This window comes from Pseudorca crassidens, chromosome 15, assembly GCF_039906515.1.
Source record: "Pseudorca crassidens isolate mPseCra1 chromosome 15, mPseCra1.hap1, whole genome shotgun sequence".
Classification (NCBI taxonomy): Eukaryota; Metazoa; Chordata; class Mammalia; order Artiodactyla; family Delphinidae; genus Pseudorca; species Pseudorca crassidens.
The window spans coordinates 14412914-14438011 of NC_090310.1; the positions used below are offsets into that span (position 1 = coordinate 14412914).

The following is a 25098-nucleotide window of genomic DNA, read 5'->3' on the forward strand; positions in this document are numbered from 1 at the left end:
CCCATGGGACTTGGGGGCAAAGGTAGCCCATGTGAGATGAAGCTTGTTTTATTGATGTCCTATGAATAATAAAGTCCTTTGTCTCCGACTCCAGAGTCTCATGACTTCTGCCAGCATCCATGAAACTGGCAGGCTAACTTGTTACGTTTAAGAGGGTAAAAACCCATGTCAGTCACAGTTCTTGACAACATGGCAAATAAGCACATGAAAAGTTGTTCAACATCATCATCCGTTAGAGAAATGTAAATTAAAACCACCATGAGGGCTTCCCTGGTGGTGCAGTGGTTGAGAGTCCGCCTCCCGATGCAGGGGACACGGGTTCCTGCCCCGGTCTGGGAAGATCCCACATGCCGCAGAGCGGCTGGGCCCGTGAGCCATGGCTGCTGAGCCTGCGCGTCCGGAGCCTGTGCTCTGCAACGGGAGAGGCCACAGCAGTGAGCGGCCCGCGTACCGCAAAAAAAAAAAAAAAAAAGCCACCATGAGATTTCACTACACACCTATCAGAATGGCTAAAATTAAGAACAATACCAAGTGGTAGCAAGGATGCAGAGCAACTAGAACCCTCCTAGTGGGATGCAAATAGTACAACCACCATGGAAAACAATTTGGTAGTTTCATAAAAAGTTAAATACACTTACCATACAACCCAGCAATCCTATTCCCAGTTATTTCCTCCAGAGAAATAAAACTGATGTTCACTCAAAAATCTATACAAAACTGTTTCTAGTAACATTATTTATGATCATTAAAAAATGGAAACAACCAAAATATCCTTCAATAGATGAATGAATAAACAAACTGTGTGGTACATCCATGCAGTGGAATGCTACTCAGCAACAACAACAACAACAACAAAAAAAACATACCCAACAACTTGGATGAAATCTCAAAGGCGTTATGATGAGTGAATGAAGCCAGTTTTAACAGTTTACATACTGTAGGGACTTCCCTGGTGGTCCAGTAGGTAATACTCCACAATCCCAATGCAGGGGGCTCGGGTTCAATCCCTGGTTGGGGAACTAGATCCCGCATGCATGCTGCAACTAAGAAGCCCGCGTGCCGCAACTAAAGATCCCGCACGCTGCAACGACAATCCCACATACTGCAAATAAGACCCGGCACAGCCAAAATAAATAAAGTAAATAAAATAAATATTTTTGAAAAAAGTTTACATACTGTATAATCAGGGTTTGTTAGGAATTAGGGTTGGAGGGAGGGTGTCTATAAAGGAATAGCACAAGGAACTTTTTTAGAGGTGATAGAACTGTTCTGTATTCTGATTATGGAGGTGTTTACAGAAATCTATACATGTTTTTAAATTCACAGAACTGTATACTCCCCCAAAATTCAACTTTACTGTATGATTTTTTTTTTTTTAATTTGAGAGGCAATTTCTAGTTTGGATTGGTGAAAAGTGCAGAACAGGAGACAGGGATAGTGATCAAGAGACAAATACAGTAAGAGGTTATAATAATAGAGGTAATACAGTGGGAATGGAAAGGGGAGGGATGGCAACACACTCTGGCAGTAGGGTCTGTAAGAGTTAACTAATGAGACATGGCAGGGAGACCTGCACGTTTACAAATACTCTTCACTGCCTCTATGAGATTAAAGCCCTCCAAGGACAGGATTTAGATCTATCGCACTTATCATTTAGTAAATGAGGCTGAGGTAGAAAGGAAGAATAACAAAATATAGCCAGAGTCTAAAATGATAAGTTAAGAAACTTTAAAGGCTGTCTACTTTCTCCTATTATAATACAGATAAAGACACTGAGACGGAGAAATTATCATTTGTTCAATCAAAAAGGTAGTAAGTGGCAGGGACATCACAAGAGCCTACACTTGTACTAAGTCCTGAGTGCCATCAAACTATTTTGAGCGTCTGAGCTAATCTCACCATAAACATCCTGTGGTCCCTTTCTTCAATTCTAAGAGGAGTAGGCAAAAAGAAATATGTTTTTTCCTTATACCAATTCAGTAAGTTTAAAATTTTTTATACTACAAAGACTATAGCACAGGTCTGTTACTAAAATGAACACATTTTAGGGAGTCTACCTAACACATGTGTCAGCAACTTCCCTTTCCTCAGGGAACTGTTCCCCAAATCTACAAAGGTCAGCTGCCATGTTTGTATATGGTGCAGTCCCCCCTCCCCTACCACTGCAGGGCCACAGCTGATTGATCCAGAGGTGGACACTTGACCCAAAATGAAGTTTTGGAAATGGGACTAAGTCTGGGCTGTTTTCTTGAATGACGGAGAAGTTGTGGCATGACCACCTTCCAACAAGTGGTCTGAGTAACCAGTCTGCAGATACAACAGACTGGTATACAACAAGATATACAACAAGAAGCAGAGAAAAGTGGCAGAAGAAAAATACTCTCTAGGTCCTGAGGGGTTTCCATTTCTCAGTTCCAATCCTTTTCTAAGGTTTAGCTGCTTGCCTACCCTCAGATTTTGAAACACACCCCTTGATCCCTGACTGTTTTTTTCTTATGCCAGCTCCAGTAGAGCCTATTACCTGCACTCAGAGACTTGCCCAGGTACTATGTGAGAGCCAGAAAAACATAATAGAATTGCTGTGAGGACTACTTAGCATATACTAAGAACTCAACAGGTTAAGATGAAAACTTAAAAATAATAGCTATGTGTCTATGAAGACCAATTTGATGTGCACATGAGAATATGGAGATCGGTCAAATCTGCATTCAAATCCCAGCTCTGAAATGTGACTTTGGACAAATTAATATTTCTGAAACTTCCATTCATACCCTTCTATCCAACTTCTGCTCCCACCTTTTCACAAATCTAAGCGTCATAGGCTTTGTGCCCCCATGACCTTCACTCTGTTTTACACCTGTGATTATGTTATCTCACATGGCCTAAAAAAGACTTTCCAGACAAGATTACTAATCAGTTGACCTTAAAATAGAGAGATTATTCTGATTTTCCAGGTGGGGCCAATATAAGCACATGAACCCTAAATGCAAAAGAGGACAGGAGCCCAGAATAGTCAAAACAATCTTGGAAAAAGAATGTAGGAGCACTTACAGTTACCAATTTCAAAACTTACTACGAACCTATGATAATCAAAACAGTGTGGAACTGGCACAAGGACAGACATGTGGAGCAATGGAATAGAACTGTGAGTCTAGAAATAAACCCACATATCTATAGTCACAACTATCAAATGGAAGAGTCTTCTCAACAAATCGTGCTGGGACAATGGGATCACCATACGCAGACGAATCCTTGTCTCACACCACGTATAAAAGTTAACTAAAAATGGATTAAAGACCTAAATGTAAAAGCTAAAACTATAAAAACTCTTGGCCAAAAAGCAGGTAAAATTTCATGATCTTGGATTTGGTAAAGGATTCTTAGATATGACACCAAAAGCATAAACAACAAAAGAAAAGAGATAAATTGTACTTCGTCAGAATTAAAAACTTTTGTGCTTCCAAGGACCCCATCAAGAAAGTGAAAAGACAACCCACAGAATGGGAGAAAATATTTGCAAATCATGTATCTAATAAAGACCTTATATACAGAATGTGTAATGAACTGTTATAACTCAATATTTTTAAAGATAAACAACCCAATTTCCAAAATGGGTAAAAGATCTGAATAGACACTTCTCCAAGGAAGATATGCCAATGGTCAATAAGCACGTTAAATGACTTTTGACATCATTAGTCATTAGGGAAATAAAAATCAAAACCACAATGAGAGAAAAACAACAACAACAACGAGATACCACTTCACATTCAGTTGGATGGGTAGTATTAAAAAGTCAGATAGGACTTCCCTGGTGGTGCAGTGGTTAATAATCCGCCTGCCAATGCAGGGGACACAGGTTCGAGCCCTGGTCCGGGAAGATCCCACATGCCACAGAGCAACTAAGCCTGTGTGCCACAACTACTGAGCTTGCACTCTAGAACCCGCGAGCCACAACTACTGAGCCCATGCGCCACAACTACTGAAGCCCACGCGCCTAGAGCCCGTGCTCCACAAGACAAGCCACTACAGTGAGAAGCCCGTGCAACTGCCACAAAGTGTAGCCCCCGCTCACCACTAGAGAAAGCCCACATGCAGCAACGAAGACCCAACACAGCCCGCCCAAAAAAAAGTCAGATAATAACAAGTGTTGACAAAGATGTGGAGAAACTGAAGCACTCATACATTGCTGATGGGAATGTAAAATGGTGCAGATGCTTTTGGAAACCATCTGATGGTTCCTCAAATGATTTTTTTTTTTAATATTTTTGGCTGCATTGGGTCTTTGTTGCTGTGCATGGGCTTTCTCTAGTTGCAGCAAGCTGGAGCTACTCTTCCCCGCGGTGTGCAGGCTTCTCATTGCGGTGGCTTCTCTTGTGGTGGAGCACAGGCTCTAGGTACGGGGGCTTCAGTAGTTGTGGCACGTGGGCTCAGTAGTTGCGGCACGCAGGCTCTAGAGCGCAGGCTCAGTAGTTCTGGTGCACGGGCTTAGCTGCTCTGTGGCACGTGGGATCTTCCCGGACCAGGGCTCGAACCTGTGTCCCCTGTATTGGCAGGTGGATTCTTAACCACTGCGCCACCAGGGAAGTCCTGAATTGTGCCCTTTAAATGGGTGAATTCTATGGTATGTGAATTATACCTCAATAAAATTGTTTTTAAAATATAAAGCAGAAGAGGAGGGCAGAATGGGAAGTCAAAGAGATTCAAAGAACCATTGCTGGCTTTGAAGGTGGAGAAATGTAAGAAATGTGGGTGGCTTCTAGAAGCTGAGAATGACCCCTGGCTGACAGCCAGCAAAGAAATGAAGACCTCACTTGCATAACTTGATTAAACTCAATTCTGCCAACATTTAAGTATGTCTGGAAGCAGATTCTCCCCATAGCCTCCAGATAAGAGCCCAGATTGGATGACATCTTAATTTGGACCTCTTGAGAGCCTTAACAGAGTACCTGGCTGAGCTGGCCAGGAGTGCTGACTTAACAATACTTACAATACTCTGGGTGTTGTTTTAAGCTGATAAGTTTGTGGTAACTTGTTATGGCAACAACAGAAAACTAATATAGGCCTCCTTTCAATTTCTCTCTTTTGGGGGCCTTTGCACAAGTGTTCTAATGCCTAAATGCTGGGACCCTTGCTATTCATATGCTGATTTCTCTCTCCTCATTTAGGTCTCGGCTTTCATGTCATACATTCAGAAAGGCCTTCCCTGGCCACTCTATCTAAAGCAGTACCTACCCCAACCTGCCCAACCCTCACCTCCACTGTGGGCCCAGAATTGTTTCTCCATATCCAGGAAGAGTTAACCAAGCAGGCCTGAGTTGCTCAAATTGTGCACATTCTCGTTTTCAGAAGGGCCTGCTTCTGTGGCTGACTCCTGGCCAGCTCCTGGGAACTGAGGTCTTAAGAGTATCTTTATGTACTAATTGATAAGGGTGTTTTGTATGCTTGGAGTCTTGATCCACACTGTACCAACTTGTCTAGACAGTTTGTGCAGACTGTGTGATGTATGGTGAATACTGCTTTCCTTCTTGAGGGGGGGGGGTCAATCATGAGGGTGCTTGTGCCTATGTGACCAGCCTCCAATAAAAACCCTGGAATCTTAGGCTTAAGTGAACTTCCCCAACAGAAAACACTTCACACATGTTGCTAGAGTTTGTTGCTGAGGGATTAAATGCACCCTGTCAACTCCACTGGGAGAAGACTCTTGGAAACTCATGCTTGGTATCCTCCAAATTCTGCTCAATGCACTGTTTTCCTTCACTGATCCTGTTTAATATCCTTTCACTGTAATAAAACACAGCCAGGAGTACATGAGTTCTGCGAGCCCTTCTAGCGAATTACCAGACCTGGGGGCAGTCTTGGGGTCTGCCAACAGGACGTGATTATAAAGGGGTGGTATAAGGGAGATCTTAGTGGCAATAGTTCTGTATCTTGACTATGTTGGTGGCTACAGGAATCTACATATGTGATAAAATGGCACAGAACTATAATACACATTGTAGAGATGTCAACTTATTGGTTTTGACATTATACTATAGTTAACATAAGACATAGCCATTGGGCAAACTAGGTGAAGAGTACACAGGACCTTTCTGTATTATCTTTGCAACTTCCTGTTAATCTGTAATTTCAAACTAAAAGTGTTTTTTAAAAATTCCACTTAAAATTTATTAAATAAAAACACCTATGATTGAATTAACATGTATCAGACAGTTGTACATATCACTCAGATCATTTCTGTTCCTAAGTATGGAAAACAAAGTGAGCAACCAAAAAAAAAGTACACGCCCTGATTTGAAAGGCTATGCAGTGATGATGAAGCTGTTTTGGTGAGGCAAAGCAGGTACAGTCAGCACATCCAGATTAGACCTCAGGGTATATAGACACCATACCCTCCTCAGTTAGGGAGAAACATGGGGGAATCAATTCTGAGACTCAATTCCGTCTTTCCCAGGCAGAAAGACCTATCACTGGCCACAATCCAGAGGCAACTACCATCACTACTGCACCCAGTGGGGGACGTCAGAGGGGCCACACCCAGCTCCTATTTGAGCTCTGCACTCCAGTAAGTAGTCTTTTACTGAGCAACCTGGGTACAAAGATTGCATAATTCAATTGGCCCACTCACATTAGGGAGGACAGAGTAAAAATGATCTCTGTTGCTGAGATAGCTGAGATTCCTGTGACTTCTGCCTCAGGGCTAGGTACCCTAAAAAGGGCCAGAGGAGCACAAAGCCCACAGAGCTGTGTATGTTCTTCCTTAAGGCTCTGCATGCAAACCACGTTCATTTCATAAAACAAAAAACAAAAAATACTTTGTAGATTTGAGTAGCTTCCCACTATCTTCCTTGTAAGAGGCCTGCTTCCTATTCTTAGGTTTGATGTAATGTCCTCATAGATCATTCCTCTGGGCAACACACCTGGGATTTACAGAAAACATCCAATCAACTCTACTAAAATGATAAACTATCCTTGAACCTCAGTTAAGAAATAGAATTTAAAGTTAAGCTTTTTCCCTTAAATTTGTTTTTTTTCCAGTTATAGAAGTAAAAGATGGTTACTCTAAAAAACCTGAGACATAAGTAGAAAATAAAGAAAACATCACCCAGAGGCAGTCACTATATTTTCATAGTGCTTTCTCTACTCATCATGATCTCATTCATTTATTCAACAAATATTTATATACTGATTTACATTACATGACAGGCACTTAGGATACAAATTTAAGTAATAATAAAGTTTCAGTCCTCATAGAGCTTACTGTCAAGTATGGAAGATGTGACTATATACCTAGAAGGCCTGAAAGAAGAAATTAAAGCACTATGAACACTGAGGAATTAATTAATTTTAAAATTACTGAATTTCATAAAAGAATTTATGTTTATATGAAACAAGCTAAATATGTGTACATGAAATCTATGAAATTCTTACAATAGCCTGACAATAAGAAGTTAGGAAATATAGAGCTCTCATTCCCAATAGTATTGAAATGTAAAAACATCTAGGTACTATTTTAATAAGAAAATTATGTCATCTACATAAAAATACTGAGATATAAAGATGGCTTAAATAGTTGACAACATATACCAGGGCACAGTATGAGAAAGTTAAATATTTTATAAATGGCAAATGTTTCAAAATTTTTAAGTTTACTATAAATGACAAAAAAAATTCCAAAAGACTTTTTTGGAACTTGACAAAATTATTCCATATTTTATCAGCAATAATAAACAGGCAAGAATTTTAAAAAATACTCTAAATTGGGCTTCCCTCGTGGCACAGTGGTTGAGAGTCCTCCTGCCGATGCAGGGGACACAGGTTCGTGCCCCAGTCCGGGAGGATCCTGCGTGTCGCGGAGCGGCTGGGCCTGTGAGCCATGGCCGCTGGGCCTGCGCGTCCAGAGCCTGTGCTCCACAATGGGAGAGGCCACAACGGTGAGAGGCCCACGTACCGCAAAAAAAAAAAAAAACTCTTAATTTACTGAACTTTAATTTTCTACAAACTAGTTAAAATAGTGTGAACTTAGCAAAAGAACTGGCAAATCACTTCAGAATGGATTAACCCCAAAATGAATTGCTAATACATAAAATAATTTATTATTAGAGGAAGGAGGAGAAGGGAAGAATTTTCAATAAACAATGCAGGGATAGCTGGTCAGCAATCTGGTACCCCCCAAATTAATTACAGGAACCTTAAACAGGAATCTTAAAGAGTTAAAGTTTTTAAAAGACTAATGAAAAAAATAGAAAGGACTAAAATTAAGTATTTATGAAACTTCTAAAGAGGTGAGGGCTATCTAAGCTCACAGGCTGCAGGAGAAATCAGAAAGGAAACTGATTTGAATAAGTACATTGAAACTTCTACCTAGTTTTTAAAAGGCCCCACTTAGAACCAAAATAGAAAGGCAAATAAGAGACTAGGCAGAATATTTTAAGTAAACAGGACGAGAGTGTTTTACCATATTTAGAAATTACACTAATAAGATTTGTAAAACTCTGGTATGCAGTATAAGGATATGAGCCGACCATTCACAAAACGGAAATAGCTTCCTAGGAACAGACATAGAATGTCAGAGGGTTTGTGCCTTGTGAACTCTGATTTATATCACCAAATTGGCCTCACAAAAAGGTTACACCTATTTACATTCCCACCTACAGTGATCCACTTTCCCACAAACTCATAAAAACTGCATTATTAGTCTTTAATTTTTGCCAATCTGAAAGGCAAAAAAAGAAGCATTTCTTGTTTTAATACCCATGTCCTTAAATTGACCATCTTTATAGATATTTATTGGCCATTAGCATATTTTCTTTGGAGAATTAAACTGTTCCTGTTCTTTGCTCACTTTTCTATGACATCTTTTTTCTTTTTATAGGTGCTCTTTTTATGTTATCTTTTAGCCTTTGGCTGTGTATGTTAAGATACTATAGTTTTGTTTTTTTTGTTTTGTTTTTTTTGCGGTACGCAGGCCTCTCACTGTTGTGGCCTCTCCAGTTGTGAAGCACAGGCTCCGGACGCTCAGGCTCAGCGGCCATGGCTCACGGCTCCAGCCGCTCCGTGGCATGTGGGATCTTCCCAGACTGGGGCACGAACCCGTGTCCCCTGCATCGGCAGGCGGACTCTCAACCACTGCGCCACCAGGGAAGCCCCGATACTATAGTTTTAATCAAAGACTGTATCCAGGTTTCACTGACTTTCACAGCGTTAAATACATTGCCTCCAAAATGAATGTGAATGTCACACAGATAATCAGTGGCAGAGTTCCAATGTTAAATATAACAATACAAAGTATCCAAACACTAGCCTGCCCAAATAATTCCAAATGATAATCAAACCCATGGAATATAATGTAGAGTTTATGCTGCTGGAATGAGCAGAGCCAGCAGAGCAGCATTCTTAAGGAATGAATTCTAGACAACAATCTTCTATTGTATTATGTCACACCCTCTTCATCAAAGTGAAATTATGACTCCAATCGGAGCATGCCATTCCCCAGGCAAATAACTCAAAATTACATGCAAAACAACCTGGCTGCTCGAGTCTATTTCTACCATGCTCTACCCTCTCTCTTCCGGAGAAACAGCCAATTCCTCAACTGGTCTATTTATTCAATAAGTAACTGACCAAAAATTATGTCTCTTAACTTAAAGTAACAGCAAACTGCAATATATAAGGCGGTTTCAATGATCAAAGGTTTTTGGTTTTGTTTCTGCAAACTTACAGCTTAGTTTTAGCTTTGCTGCAGCCATTTCAACCTTAGCCAGTTGCTGTGGCTGGGCTAGACGTACACATATCTATGAGATAAGAGAAATATAAAAAGCAATTGCCTGGACAGAAATGTATTTATTCAGACTTGTTAGAGGGTTCAATCAAATAAATATTTGTATTATATTTTAAGTTTTTGAGAAGTGCCTGTGCATAACAAAAAATTAAATTAAACGGCAAAAACTTTCAAAAGCTACTAAAACCATCCCATCTGCAGAAACTTTCAAAAGCTACTAAAACCATCCCATCTGTTTTAGGTTGAATTGTGTCCCCCCAAAAGATAGTTGGACCCCAATATTGTAGATGTGACCTGATGTGGAAATAAGGTCTTTGCAGATGTAATTAGTTAAAATGAAGTCATACTGGATTAGGGTGCGCCCTAAATTGAATGACTAGTGTCCTCATAAGAAGGCCCTGAGAGACCCAGAGACACACATAGAGGCCGTGTGGCCACAGAAGCAGAGATTGGAAGGATGAAGCTACAAGCCAAGAACTCCAAGGACTGCCAGCAATCATCTTCCCTACAGCCTTCAGAGAGCATGGCCCTGCTGACACCTTGATTTCAGACTTCTAGCCTCCAGAACTCCAAAAAAATTAATTTCTGTTGTTTTAAGAACCTAGTTTGTGGTAATTTGTTACAGCAGCCCTAGGAAACAATAAACCATCCAACAAGAATTGTGATAAATTCTAGAAATAATTTAAAGAAATGAGTTTTCCACCAGTTGACAGAACTGTGGATTCACAGCATTACTTGCTCTTTACAAATAGGAGGATCATATATCTCAGTTAATGAGAACAGTCCTGGCTTATGCCTGTTGTCCTGGTATAAAAGCATCCCTTTTGTTCTCAAAAGTGACCTGTTTTCGATAATAAAGTACATGGTCATCTTATGTATGAACAAGCCTAGAATACACTTCTGTTTGTCTGCCTTCAATTCCCACCTATTCAAATAACGTCAAATGCCCCTTCCCCACCCTCAGAATAATTCCATCTCTCTGGCTTCTATAGCATTTTATAAATACATCTATTATAATACTCATGTTTTATTACAATTACTTGCTTACTTGTCCACTCCATGTTCGTAGACAACACAGTGCCAGGAACAGAATGCATACTCAATAGGTATCTTCTAAATGTATTAAATGATTTATTCAGGAGACTGACAAAGTACCTGCAGAGACAGTTTTCTTTCACTTTTGTCCCTTGTGAAAATTAAAAAAAGAAAATCTCGACTAGAACTGGTGATGGGAAGGCCTGTAAAGGGAGCTCTCACGCCCTACCACTACACTCATCATCCTCTACGTCAGTTACCCCAAACAGGAAGCCATCAATTACCCAAAGAGAAAGAGGTCAGTTACTGACTCCAACAGGAAAAGATGTACCTTGCACTCCCAAACAGGAAGTACACTACTTTACTATGTCAGCAAGAGAAAGACTTCCTTCTTTCCCAGCAACCAGCCTAGCCAACAGAAAATGCCATAGTTCAGCCAATGAGAAGCTGGCGTCACCTGAACTTTTACTTGCTTCCAATGAACTTTCATTTTTTCCTTGCTGATGACTTCCTTTCCTGTCCCCCCTCCTCCCTATAAAAGTCTTCCATGTTGTGTAACCCCTCAGAGTATCTCTGTTTGCCAGATGAGATGCTGCCTGATTCATGAATCACTTGATAAAGCCAATTAGCTCTTCAAATTTACTCAGCTAAGTTTTGGTTTTAACACCCTTATATACTCTCTGGGGCGTAGGAGGTAGGGAAAGAAACTTAAACAGCTAAATGACTAGCTTATAAAGCCGTGGTTCTCAAATTTTAGCATGCATAAGTGTCACCTGGAAGACTTGTTAAAATACACAGTATGGGGCCCCAACCCAGACTTGCTGATACAGGAGGTCTGGGGTAGGTAAGACCTGAGAATTTGCATTTCTAACAGGTTTCCAGGTGATGCAGCTAGGAGCTACTCTTTGAGAACCACTGCTATAAAGTAAGCACCACAATTACTAAAAGATTAATTTCTTCTTATAACTTCATTCCTAGCAGGAAACTCTCTTTTCTGAATATGACTGAGTAGCTTGAGGCACACCAACACTCCTGCTGAGAATTAGGAAAGCCAGATACATTTTTTTTTTTTTTTTTTTTGCGGTACGCGGCCTCTCCCTGCCATGGCCTCTCCCATTGCGGAGCACAGGCTCCGGACGCGCAGGCTCAGCGGCCATGGCTCACGGGCCTAGCCGCTCCGCGGCATGTTGGATCTTCCCAGACCGGGGCACGAACCCGTGTCCCCTGCATCGGCAGGCGGACGCTCAACCACTGCGCCACCAGGGAAGCCTGCCAGATACATTTTAAAAATCAATGTTTAAAGGCATGAGAAAGCAGCTGAAGCAACCAAGACTAGAAGGGTCTAGGTTCTGGAAAAAGAGAGGAACTGTAGAGAAACAAAATGACATTCTGCAGCCACTTTTCCCCCAAGTGCATTTGCCGATTCTGGGGCAAAAAGCCGAGAATCCAGACTTCCCTTCAGCAGAGGAACCATGAGAGCTTTTGGAAGAGGTGAAAAGCAAGACTCAAGGAGTCAAGATCCCAGTGAAAGAGGAGAGTTGAAGAACTGGGCCTAACGAAAGGCTGGCTTTCCGCTGAAGACATTTACTAAATTCTGCAGTTGCACAAAGAAGGCTTCAAAACAAAACTAAAAGCCTCTGAAAATCAAGAGTAGAATTTTCAACAATCTCATTGTTCTCAGGAGACAAAAATTACAGTACAGAAGATACAAGGAGGAGGGACCCCTGTGAATTCACAAAACTATCAGTTGGAAGCCCTGGATGCCTGGCTACTTGCTAGCATTAAAGCCAAACTAGAGGGAAACACTGCCTTACCAAACCAGCAACACAACCTCAACCAACAACTCAGTCCCTAATAGGATTAGGTGATGAGCCCCTACTCTACCTGGCTAGCAAAAGGGAGGGAGGATTTCCTCTGAAAAAGAACAGCATCATCTGGAGCTTCATTTTATTCATAACGCTCAGCATTCATATAACTGAAAACCAAAAGGAAAAAATAGAAACAGATGCTCAGATAATCCAGACACTGAGGTTAACAGAAAGACTTTTAAATAATGATGGCTATTTAAATTTCCTATTTCAAAAAACAGGGGAGGTAAGAGGAAACAACATATAAAAAGAAGAACTGCAACTGAGAATTGGAATCTATAAGAATCAAACTGAAATTCTAGATCTGAAAAGTATATTAACTAAAAGAATTCAAAGGGTAGACTTAAGAGCAGGTCAGACACAGTAGAAGAGAGGATTAGTAACTAGAACCCAAGTCAATAAAATATAACCATACTGAAGCAGAGATAAAAACTAACAGAAAATACAAGGGCAGGTGGGAATGTAAAAGGGAATGAGGAACACTGTGAAAAAGTCTACCAGGTGTGTAACTGGAGTCCCAAAAGGAGAGGAGAGAGTAATTAGGTCAGAAGTAATATTAAGAGGAAAGAATGAAGTTTTCCAAATTGATGAAGACAACCCATAAATTTAAGAAACTCTGTGAACCCCAAGCAGAATAAAGACAAAGAAAACCATACAAAGACATAGCATAATTAAACGGCTGATCATCAAAAACAAAGAAACTCTTAAATGTAACCAGTGGAAAAAAGATACATTACTTTCTTAAGAGCAACAATAAAACTAACAGCTAAATTCTCAAAAGAAACAATAAAAAACTCTTAAAAGTAACCAGTGGATGGGCTTCCCTGGTGGCGCAGTGGTTGAAAGTCCGCCTGCCGATGCAGGGGACACAGGTTCGTGCCCCGGTCTGGGAAGATCCCACATGCCGCGGAGCGGCTGGGCCCGTGAGCTATGGCCGCTGAGCCTGCATGTCCGGAGCCTGTGCTCCTCAAGGGGAGAGGCCACAACAGTGAGAGGCCCACGTACTGCAAAAAAAAAAAAAAAAAAGTAACCAGTGGAAAAAAGACACATTACTTTCTTAAGAGCAACAATAAAACTAACAGCTAAATTCTCAAAAGAAATAATAAAAGACAAAAGACAATGGAGAGACTTCCCTGATGGCACAGGGGTTAAGAATCCACCTGCCAATTCAGGAGACACGGGTTCTAGCCCTGGTCCGGGAAGATCCCATATGCCGCGGAGCAACTAAGCCTGTGCACCACAACCACTGAGCCTGCGCTCTAGAGCCTGCAAGCCACAACCACTGAGCCCATGTGCCACAACTACTGAAGTCCGTGCGCCTAGAGCCTGTGCTCCGCAACAAGAGAAGCCACAGGAGTGAGAAACCTGTGCACTGCAATGAAGAGTAACCCCCGCTCGCCACAACTAGAGAAAGCCCGCGCGCAGCAACGAAGACCCAACGCAACCAAGATAAATAAATTAATTAATTAAAAAAAAAGACAATGGAATGACACCTTAAAAGTGCTGAAAGAGGGCTTCCCTGGTGGCGCAGTGGTTGAGAGTCCGCCTGCCGATGCAGGGGACATGGGTTCATGCCCCGGTCCGGGAAGATCCCACATGCCACGGAGCAGCTGGGCCCATGAGCCATGGCCGCTGAGCCTGAGCGTCCGGAGCCTGTGCTCTGCAACGCGAGAGGCCACAACAGTGAGAGGCCCGCGTACCGCAAAAAAAAAAAAAAAAAGTGCTGAAAGAAAATAAATTTCCACCTAGAATGCGGTGCTCAGTGATTATTTCCTTTAAAAATGAAGGCAAAATAAAGATATTTTTCAGACAAACAACAAATGAAAGAGTTCATTCTTGGCAGGCTTGTATTAGAAGGGGAACTCTTCAGATGGAAAGGAAATTATCCTATCCCAAACAGAAACAAAAATACAGGAAGGGATAAAGAGCAATGCAAAGAGTAAATATGTAAGGAAATATACATGAATATTGATTATTCAAAAACAATAATTTCTTATGGGTCTTCAAATATATGTCGAATTAAAATGGATAAAACAGAGTAACACAAAAATACAGGAAAAAGACAAATGGAGTTAGTATCTAAAGTTCTAGGGCAGTGGTTAAGACTCTGCACTTCCAATGCAGGGGGCCTGGGTTCGATCGCTGGTGGGGGAACTAAGATCCCACATGCCTCCTGGCGTGGCCAAAAAATAAAATTAAAAAAATAAATAAAGTTCTAGCATTATTGAAGAAGTGATAAAAGTTATAATTTGGGGCCTCCCTGGTGGTGCAGTGGTTGAGAATCCGCCTGCCAACACGGGACACGGGTTCAAGGCCTGGCCTGGGAAGATCCCACATGCCGCAGAGCAACTAAGCCAATGCACCACAGCTACTGAACCTGCACTCTAGAACCTGTGAGCCACAGCTACTGAGCCCGCGTGCTGCAACTACTGAAGCCCACGTGCCTAGAGCCTGTGCTCCGCAACAAAGAGAAGACACTGAAATGAGAAGCCCATGCACCGCAGGGAAGAGCAGCCTTTGCTCACTGCAACTAGATAAAGCCCCCGCACAGCAACAAAGACCCAGTGCAGCCAAAAAAAAAAAGTTATAATTTGTATTAGACTATAAGAAGTCAAGGGTGTATGCTATAATCTCTAGTGTAACCACAAAAGAATAAAAGAATGTATAACTAAGAAGTTACTAGAGAGGAAAAATTAAATAATAATTGAATAATAAATAATCCAAAAAGAGGTTAAAAAAAGGAAAAAGGAACAAAACAGGTGAGTCAAAAAGAAGATGGTAGATATAATACCAAATATAGTGACAATTATATTAAATGGACTAATGATTCTAATTTAAAGACTAAAGAAAAAAAAACTAAATCTAACTTCATGGTGCTTTCAGTGACAAAGAAAGTTGGAAAGTATAAGGATGGAAAAAGATATATATAGCATGCAACATTTATCAAGAGAAAGCAAGTAGAGCTATACTGGTATCACACAAAGTAGACTTTAAGGCAAAAAGCACTACTAATGAATTAAGGATAACAGTGTTAATCCACCAAGAAAATTCTAATGTGAGCCAACTGGTTAGAAATTAGTCATCGCTGGGAGCTAAGAAGAATACACTGGCTGAAACCAATTCTGTTTAGGAAATCTATGGCAGCTCAAAGAAGGGTAGAACTACACAGTAACATAGAGCTTAAATACCGGACTTCTTTGCAATACAATAAAACTCACATACGTACCTTATGGTGAGTTCTGAAATGCTTACACAAAATATTAAAACTTTAAAATCAAGAAATAACAGGTAGACAGATTTAGACAACAAAAACATACACATTAATAAAGATCAGAAGATATTCTGGGGTGATGTAGTGTTTACTAGACTAGGTAGTTTGGTAAAGCCACTAAAATTCATGACTATAAAAACTAGACTTCCTGAAATGAAACCCTCAGAAAAAGAAAAAAAATTTTTAAGTATTTTTCAGTACTCAGATTGTTCTCCTCCAAACACAGCTGAAGCGTTCACTGAAGACTGAAATTGAAATCTTTGTATTACATTTACTTAAATGGCAGACTCACCATTATAACCATTATTGGTGGTGTTTGGAGCTGGAAGTGATTGGACTAAAATCCAACCTCCTAGTCAGTTTTTCTGTCAGAATCTAAGAACTTTAAACTTCAAAAGAACCTCAACTTATTTCTCAAGCATTATTTTGTAAGAAATAAGTTGAGATTATATATATATTTATATATATATATATATTTATTTATTTATATGGGGGGGTCAGTTATTAGACCAACATACTGAAAAGGCAAAAATTCTTCTTTAGGGAAATAGGTTACAACCTCTTATGGGTAACAACAACAAGAAAATCTGCCTGCAATTTGTTCTCAAATATGTGCAAGAATAAAAGTAGGCTCTTGAAAAGAACTTATTTACAAAACAGAAACAGAGTCACAGATGTAGAAAACAAACTTATGGTTACCGGGGGGAGGGATAAATTGGGGGATTGGGATTGACATATACACACTACTATATATAAAATAGATAACTAATAAGGACCTACTGTATAGCACAGGGGACTCTACTTAATACTCTGTCATGGGCTGTATGGGAAAAGAATCTGAAAAACAGTGGATATATGTATATGTATAACTGATTCACTTTGCTGTACACCTGAAACTAACACAACATTGTAAATCAACAATACGCCAATAAAAAATAAAATAAAATAAAATGAAAGTAGGCTCTTGGGAGAAAGTGGTGTCTACTTCATACAGTTGATATTCAAAGGACTTAATTTCAATTTTGTCTCTCATCAGCCACTCTATTTCCTGGCGCAGGTAACATCACATGATGCTTTGTAAAGGTATCAGCAGCTAGCATGTCGTATAAAAATACTTTGCCATCTGATTATTCCTTATAAATGATATTTAAGATGTGTCCATTCATAACTATACAACATTTGAGACCACAAATGAAATCTACACACTTATCACACTACAACCCCAACTGCAAAGGCTAATTAATTTACACAAATACATAATCCAATTTGCTAAGTAAAAGCCAAGCATAATACTTCCTGAGACACTAATTATAATGGATTTTAGACATTCTGTTTCATTGGCCTATTTTTTGTTTGTTTGTTTTCACATTTTTAATTTGTATTCTTCTTATAATATCCTATTCAAAACTCAAGTCACTAGCCTACCTAATTTTTCAGGAACCTATTTAACAATGACAAAAGCTCTGTGGAAATGCAATTAAGGAAACACTACGTTACATAACTATATTTAGGCAAGGACAGTTCCACCCACTGTTTACTAATTAAGGATAAATAAGGATGTTCTCTACTCTTTAGTTTTGTAGGCTAGGTCACAATTTACAATATACTGTAGGAACTATATTACAATACTTCAAAATAAAATAATCTGGCATAACCTGGAATAGTCTCATATGAAAACTCACAATAAATAATGGTTTACTTATCTGTACAACTCTAATGCAATACAATTCCTAATAAAACATGGAATAAGATTTAAGAACATATATACCTAGCAATGTCACTACAGAGGCATAACCTAAATTCATCCCAAATCACAGCAGTGAGATCACCAGCTAAAGTTTTACTCTAAAATATAAATATAGACCTCTCTTTCCAGAATGGCACACTATCTTTAAAACTGTATCATTGTGGTTTTCCTGATCTGATGAGACAAATTTGTAACAAATAGAAATAAAAAATACATGCATTTCAGATGCAAACAAACACATAAAATAATATTCCCACTTTTCTAACCCTGATAGATGCCTAGAAGATGTATGTTTCCCAGCTTTATAAACTATGGCCAAATGCCCTGAACTTGTAGCTCTCAGCTCATCTTCTGGATGGAAGATTCAGAACTGTTCAAGGCCCTTCTGCAGTGGTGGGTTCTAATACTGGCCAGTGGGTTTACCTCTATTAACTGTATGGTCTAGCCCCATCTGTGGGCCCAGTCTAGTCCACCTCAAGCAGTATAAAGTCATATGTGCAGACCACTGAGTCTGTCAGACTACCTGAGTTCAAATCTCCATCACCTCTTGTATGACCTGGAACAAGTTACTGCTGCGAACCACATTTCTTCATATTTTTCTTTTAAGAAAGGGAATAAAGGAAGATGACAACATTGAGATAATGCATGTAAAGAGCTTATTATTAGCATGCCTGGCCCATGCTAGCACTTGATAAGTTCTAACTAATTACTTAAAAGGTCAACTTTTTATTTAGCTTGAGCAAAATACAGATACATTAATTTACTAGACACTACATCTAAGATGAGTGGATTTGTTCCCTTCTTAAAAATAAATTACAGGGCTTCCCTGGTGGCACAGTGGTTAAGAATCCGCCTGCCAATGCAAGGGACACAGGTTCAAGCCCTGGCCAGGGAAAATCTCACATGCTGTAGAGCAACTAAGCCTGTGCGCCACAACTACCGAGCCTGAGCTCTAGAGCCCGCAAGCCACAACTACTGAGCCCATGTGCCACAACAACTGAAGCCTGCGCGCCTAGAGCCCATGCTCCGCAATAAGAGAAGCCACCGCAATTAAGAGCAGCCCCTGCTCACCGCAACTAGAGAAAGCCCATGCACAGCAACAAAGACCCAACACAGCCAAAAATAAATAAATAAAATAATTAATATTAATTAATTAATTACATGCCTGGACTTTTCAAGCCAATGCTCTCTGTGCTGGAGCTAACACCCCAAACCTACTTCCAGAAATGAATCTTGGTATTCACTGATATTCCTTCAGCCCATCTGAGTGTGGAGGTGAAGTGACTTTTACTTAAATATTTGTCAGTCTCCTCCATTTTCATACCCCCCACGATAAAGCATGCCTGCTAAAAATATGGCTCTGTGATTAACCAACAACAGAAAAAATGTATGTACTTAAGGAACTTGTTGGGAAGCACCAACACAAACACCACTGCTGATAAATTAATAACAAAAGCTCCACTGAGAAACAAAACATTTATGAAAGGTAACTTGAAAAATGTGTAATCCCCATCTATTTATCTAGATAATGTAAAACAGATCCTTAAATTAAATCAGTCTACAGAGCTAAGTGCTTAGTCCACATTATTTTGCCAACACCAGAACTGTTTTTATTGAATTATGTTTTGATCTTACATCGTCACCCTACACAATGAGGCAATGAGGAATTTTACTAAAAAACAAAGTAAAACACAACACAGCCCTCTGAAATGCATGCTGTATTTATACTTAAGGATGTAGTTGAGGAGTTTCTCAATACAAGGCATCTTTGGGAATCCAAAGGAGAAACTGGTCTTTTATCTTATGATCACTGAACCATGTAACTGATTACATTTCTTTCTGAACTGGCTACTAAAAAGCAGAGTCAAATTTGTGGCCCTCTAACAAATACTTAAGACTTCAGTGCAACTACTTTGTGTACAGATCTCATTTCTGTTTCCATCTTAATTTTTCTCCCACAGTCCTAAATCCATCACCCCTTTATTTCTGTCTGTTACCAAAAGCATGTTGTTTGTATCTTTGTAAGTCATTATGAATCCTTTCTGGAACAAGAGGTGATATAAGTAAATGGTATGCTCCACTTAAAAAACAGTATAGCACAATAGGAAGATATTTTCTTCCATTAACAAACACGTTACGAGTTCAATTTCTAGAGGTATTATCTTTCTTGTGCTCCAAAAGAAAAAAAGAAAGTGTTGTAGCAAACATTATATTTAAAATTAGGAAATTCTAACAACAGAGGAACTACCAAAATAAAACACTTTCATTATGTATTTTTAACTGTGGAGCACACAGAAACTTGTAAATATATCCCATGTAAAAATCCCCCAAAAGTCATTTTTATTTTTAAAATACAGACGAAATCACCACAAATGCAGTTGCATTTGAGTATTTATTCTGAATGAGAACTGAATAGGCTAGCTTCAAAAATGATCTATAAAATTTTTGTACAGCTCCTTCTGAGTTGCCCTGTGCCTAGCACAGGGGATGCTTTCCTTACTGGGAGACAGCACAGAATTTAAAGCCCCAAATGCTCTTGCTACATTCCTGCTTCAGGGATTTCAGTAATCTTATTGCTGTCATCTGAGCAAAACAAAAAGCTTAATATTCTCTTAGTGGGTAAAATTTTACCCTATCATGAACTCATACTTAGCATTCTGATCATAACTTCTAACTACAAATTTATCTAATTGATTATAATTATAGTCCTTCACCCTCCTAGTGACCACAAACAAGTGAGCTATGCTACCAGAGACGTGAAAAACTGTTTTACTACACGATAAAAATTACACTGCCTACCCCAACAACAGTAACTTCATCAACAACAGGAATCTCCCAGGGTAACTTGAAAGCAGCACCATAAAGTATAGCCTTTTCTTAAAGCATTTTAGGAGCTTTATCTAAATAACAAACAGATAAAGTAAGAGCCACATAATATTATGTGGGATAAAGATGAGTCAATCGTTGTTTCTCCTAAGTGTTTATTCAACAAACAATAGTCTAGATTATTTCAAGGCCTTTCAGTCATGTGAAACAACATACATTATGTTCCTACAATGCTTTATGACAGAAATGAACATTTATATGACTTTCAAAATGTTTGGCCTCTACTGTGAAACTTTTTTTTAGGGTGACAACTTTACTGCTGGGTTAAGAAGCTACTTAAGAGCATTTCTATTCTACCTCACAGAATAGACAGGTATGTTATGTCACATAGGTATCTCCTATATTTTAGGGATGGGTCATCTCTGCTAGAGATGTTTACTTTGCAACCAATATAAACACATGTGCCAAAAATTAAACTCACATTGTCAACACAGAAATTCTATGTCTCTAGCCAAAGACTGAGAAGAGTAAGTGAAACAAGACCTTAGTTCTTCTATACATAGATATTAAAATAAGTACCGGTCAAGTCTTTTTTTCACTGAAAATCAACATCAGAAATCAATGATTGCTCATCGTCCTGATGGAACACTCATGAATGCCTGACTTGGATTGAGATGCAAAGAGATAAAAGCAGAATTCCTGTTTATAGAAGTTTACAAATAAGCAGGGTCACACATTCTCATACAAACAATTAGTAAATGAATATAAAATTCAATTCAGGGCTTCCCGGGTGGTGCAGTGGTTGAGAGTCCGCCTGCCAATGCAGGGGACACGGGTTCGTGCCCCGGTCCAGGAAGATCCCACATGCCGCGGAGCGGCTAGGCCCGTGAGCCATGGCCACTGAGCCTGCACGTCGCGTCCGGAGCCTGTGCTCCACAACGGGAGAGGCCACAACAGTGAGAGGCCCGGGTACCGCAAAAAAAAAAAAAAAAAAAAAAAAAATCAATTCAAACATTTAACAGCAGAAACGATTAAAATACAAGCTAGCACATAATCAAGCACTATACAGGGCACAATCCTCATCAGCCACATAGCAGCCCGTGTGTTAAGCAGGCAAATAACCCTCCTTAAAACCCTTTCCTGGTTCTGTCACCATCAGAGAAACGCCCAAGAATCTCCTGCATCTCTGCCCCTATCTGCCACCCACCTCTGCCTGCATTTTTTCACTTTTCAAAAACCACCTCCTGGGAGTTGCTGGCCTCTTCTCCTTTAGTTGCCCCACGTCCACATTCCCACTACCTCTAAAATTCTCACCCCACCTTGTTAGGCTGAATGTTACTCATTCTTCAAGACACTTCCAGAAATATTCCCTGGTACCTTCCTCCACCCTCCACGCCCTGCAGTCCCTCAAGACACCTGGGGTGTCCCCCCTCTGGGCTCTGCTGCTCACCACACTGCATGGCGAGTATCCTCGCTGTCCCTCTCTCCTGAAGTGGCTAACTTCTAGAGAGAAGAAAATGATTGCTTGGAAGGTCAATAAAAATTCAAATACTTGAACACCTTAATCTTCCACCTAAGAACCAGTAACTCTTAAAATTAACATTATTTATCATTAAAGGGATTAAGTAAAATCAAATCTCCTTGCAACTCCAGCAAGCTTTCTTGGTACAACTATTTTAATTAGTAACCTTGATAGATTTTGGGGGGTTTGTTTTGCAGTTTTAGATTTACTGAGAAAACAGGTACAACTATTTTTTAAACTCAAACAAACAAAACTCTTCAGATCCCCCCCCAAAAAAAAACTATTCCCCAGTGATGCTGTGAACTCATCCTGACAAATTTTCACATCTAATCTCTCTGCTAGGCGAGTCCCGGCGCCCAATGACACATTTCCCAACCACAGGGCTTGGTCACCAGCGCTGAGACACCACCAGCAGGCTCTGACCTATTCTCTGAAGCGCCTGAGTCCTTCCACCCTGTCGACTAAACTTCCGTGATGGGCATCACCTCTGCTCTCCTCCGAGACGATTCGGAAGCAGGGACTTCTGCTCCTAACCCCAGGCCCACAACTTCGCCCTCAACCACGGGGCGAAAGTTAGGACCAGTCTTCCAGTCCCCGCGCTGCGAAAGAGAGCATCCTCCCACCTCCAGGACCTTTCCCTCCCCGAGACCGACGCGGGTCCCTGAGGTCCCGGCGCCCCTGCCCAGGCCGGGCTGCGACAGGTCCCCGAGGGGCTCGGGGCACGACCCGCCCGGCCACCACTACAGGTGTCCCTCGGCACTCCGCCGACTGGACAGTGAGGAGGGAGCCGGCTGGAGCACAGCCATCCCGCGATGGGTGGACGGGTGGCAGGCGGCGGCCAGGAAACGATACGTGTCTGCCCGTCGGAGCTGGGCCGGGCCTCGGAGAAGTTGGCGACGAGCGCCCGAAACGGGCAGGCCGAGCACGCAGAGGATGAGGGGGGCCGGCGACGGCCTGGGACCGGCCAGGGCCGCGCCGCCGGGCCCCGGGCTGAGCCGGAGGGCGGCAGGAGGCACCGGTGCGAGACGGCCCCAACCGGGTGTACAGCCCGGACCAATGACCCAGTAACCGTCACCGGTACGGCGCCGCCGCCCCACTGCCCCGACGCCGCCCTGGGCCCCCGTCCATCCGCCCCGTACCTCACCTGCTGCTCCACCGACGTCCAGACCGCCGCTCTCTCCGCGTCGCTGGAGTAGGTCCGGGTGCTAGTCACAACCCGCCCTCACGCCGGCCCTCCCTCTCGCAGCCCCGCCCCCGGCGCCGCGCGCGCACGCCACGCACGCACGGACGTCACTTCCGGGGCCTCTGCGCGCCGCCGGGACGATGAGGGTGCCAGTCCGAGTTTGCCTTGGGTGGAGAGGGGGTGCGAGGCTGGCGTGGATGACGGCACCGACAAAGCCGTAGGGCGAAGGGAAGGAGGCGGCTTCGACGCTGGCCCCGGGGCGCTGACCTGGAGCGTTCGGGAGCCAGCGGAGAAGCGGGTGTTTTCCTTGTCTTTTCCTCAACCCCTGCTACCGGGATCCCACTAGGAGTAGCCTGAGGGTGACACTGCCCATTCTTAGCTTGGAATGGGAGGTGGTGGCAAAGGCTGCGGCAGAGCGGTGTTTGGGCCAGTGGAGGTTCCATCCCGTAGGGAATGAGGCTGCCTGAGAAACTAATGAATCCCATCGCTTCACACGGATTTTAGGATTTTAAAAGTTCTTGAGTTAGAGGACTTAAAAGAGATTGGCTGATCTATTAGCCGGTTTTACAGCCGAGCGTAACTGAGTTCCAGAAGTTAAATACGTTAGCCAGTGTCACACAGTATTAATGGTCGAGTTATAAATGGAATCCAATTCTCCGTGATTCCCATCTCAGGAATGTTGGAGACAGCAGCTGCCTCTGTATTCTGGATGCCATCTATGGCACAAAGCGCAGCCACGACTGGAAAATAAATAAATAAGTAAGAGACAGAAAAGAAAATACTATAGTACAGTGTCTGGGAGGGAGCCCTGGGTTGGAATCCCAGGTTTGCTAAATGCTGCCTCTGTGATCTTGGACAGTTTGCCTAATATCTCAGTCTTTGCTCGTTATTTGCAAAATGGAGATTGATTTGTTCCTCAAATTATTCCTAAACGCTGGAAGGTAGCAGAATATGCCACCCCAAAATATGCCTCTTTGACATAGGGCTTATTCTGAGAAAGTAAACACAGAGAAGCCCTGAAAATAAACTAGAAGTTAACCTTTTGTAAGGGAAACATACATTTATGAAGGAAATCGCTATTTGTAAAAGTGTCTCCCCCTCTGTACCTGGAAGAAAAGGACAACTCTAATAAATCACTAGAGACTCATCAGTGGAGAAGACACTGACTTAAATCTGTATAACAAACTTCTTAGCTTGTTTATTTTTCTTTCCCTGGTCACCTCCATAACTGGTCTCCCCCCTCCCCCCACCCCCCCCAACAGACACCTTTCCTTGTTTGTCTTCACCGGAAAATGGTATTTAAGTTGGCATTCTAAGCCTTTTCCCTGGGTATCTCCTATGTATATGTGAGGTATACATGTTAACAAATCTCTATTTGTTTTCCTCTTTGTTACTCTTTTATTATAAGGGTTTCAGCCAAGAACTCAGAAGAGCAGAGGGAAAATTATTTTCCCTCCCCTACAGTACCTAATGTATGCTAGGCTGAGGATACCAGACTATTAAAAAAAAAAAAAAAGTACCTAAGCTGAGAAGCTTACATTCTAGGGAAGAGGTGGAGGAGCCACCAAACAATAAATTATTTACAAAATTACATAGGATAGTGACCATTGCTATGGAAAAGAATAATGCAAGGGAGAGGGATAGCCAGTGCAACCAAGAAGTTTGATGTTTTAGGGTGGACAGGAAAGCCCTGGCTGAGAAGATGACCAGAGCAAAGGGTTAGGGAGCTAGCTATACTACAATACTATGCAAGTATTTGGGCAAGAGTGTTCTAGGCACAGGGAACAGCAAGTGCAAAGGCCCTCCTGATGCCAACTTGTGTAGCTGTAGCAGTGAATTGAGGAGAGAAAGGAGAAGAGATCAAAAGG

At 41.4% G+C, this 25098-nt stretch overlaps 1 protein-coding gene across 6 annotated transcripts in view; it reads right to left on the bottom strand.

Moving 5' to 3' along the window:
* The window catches only part of RABGEF1 (RAB guanine nucleotide exchange factor 1), an 87289-nt gene that overhangs the window by 39612 nt on the left and 22579 nt on the right, over window positions 1–25098 (bottom strand). The window contains exon 1 of one of the 6 annotated variants that reach the window (XM_067705985.1): window positions 23192–23302. The exons of 4 other annotated variants lie outside the window; for them this stretch is intronic. The gene's annotated coding sequence lies outside the window, so the exon portion shown is untranslated. Of the gene's footprint in view, window positions 1–23186; window positions 23303–25098 lie in introns of those variants that run through there. One more of the 6 variants, XM_067705986.1, reaches the window with a different exon arrangement.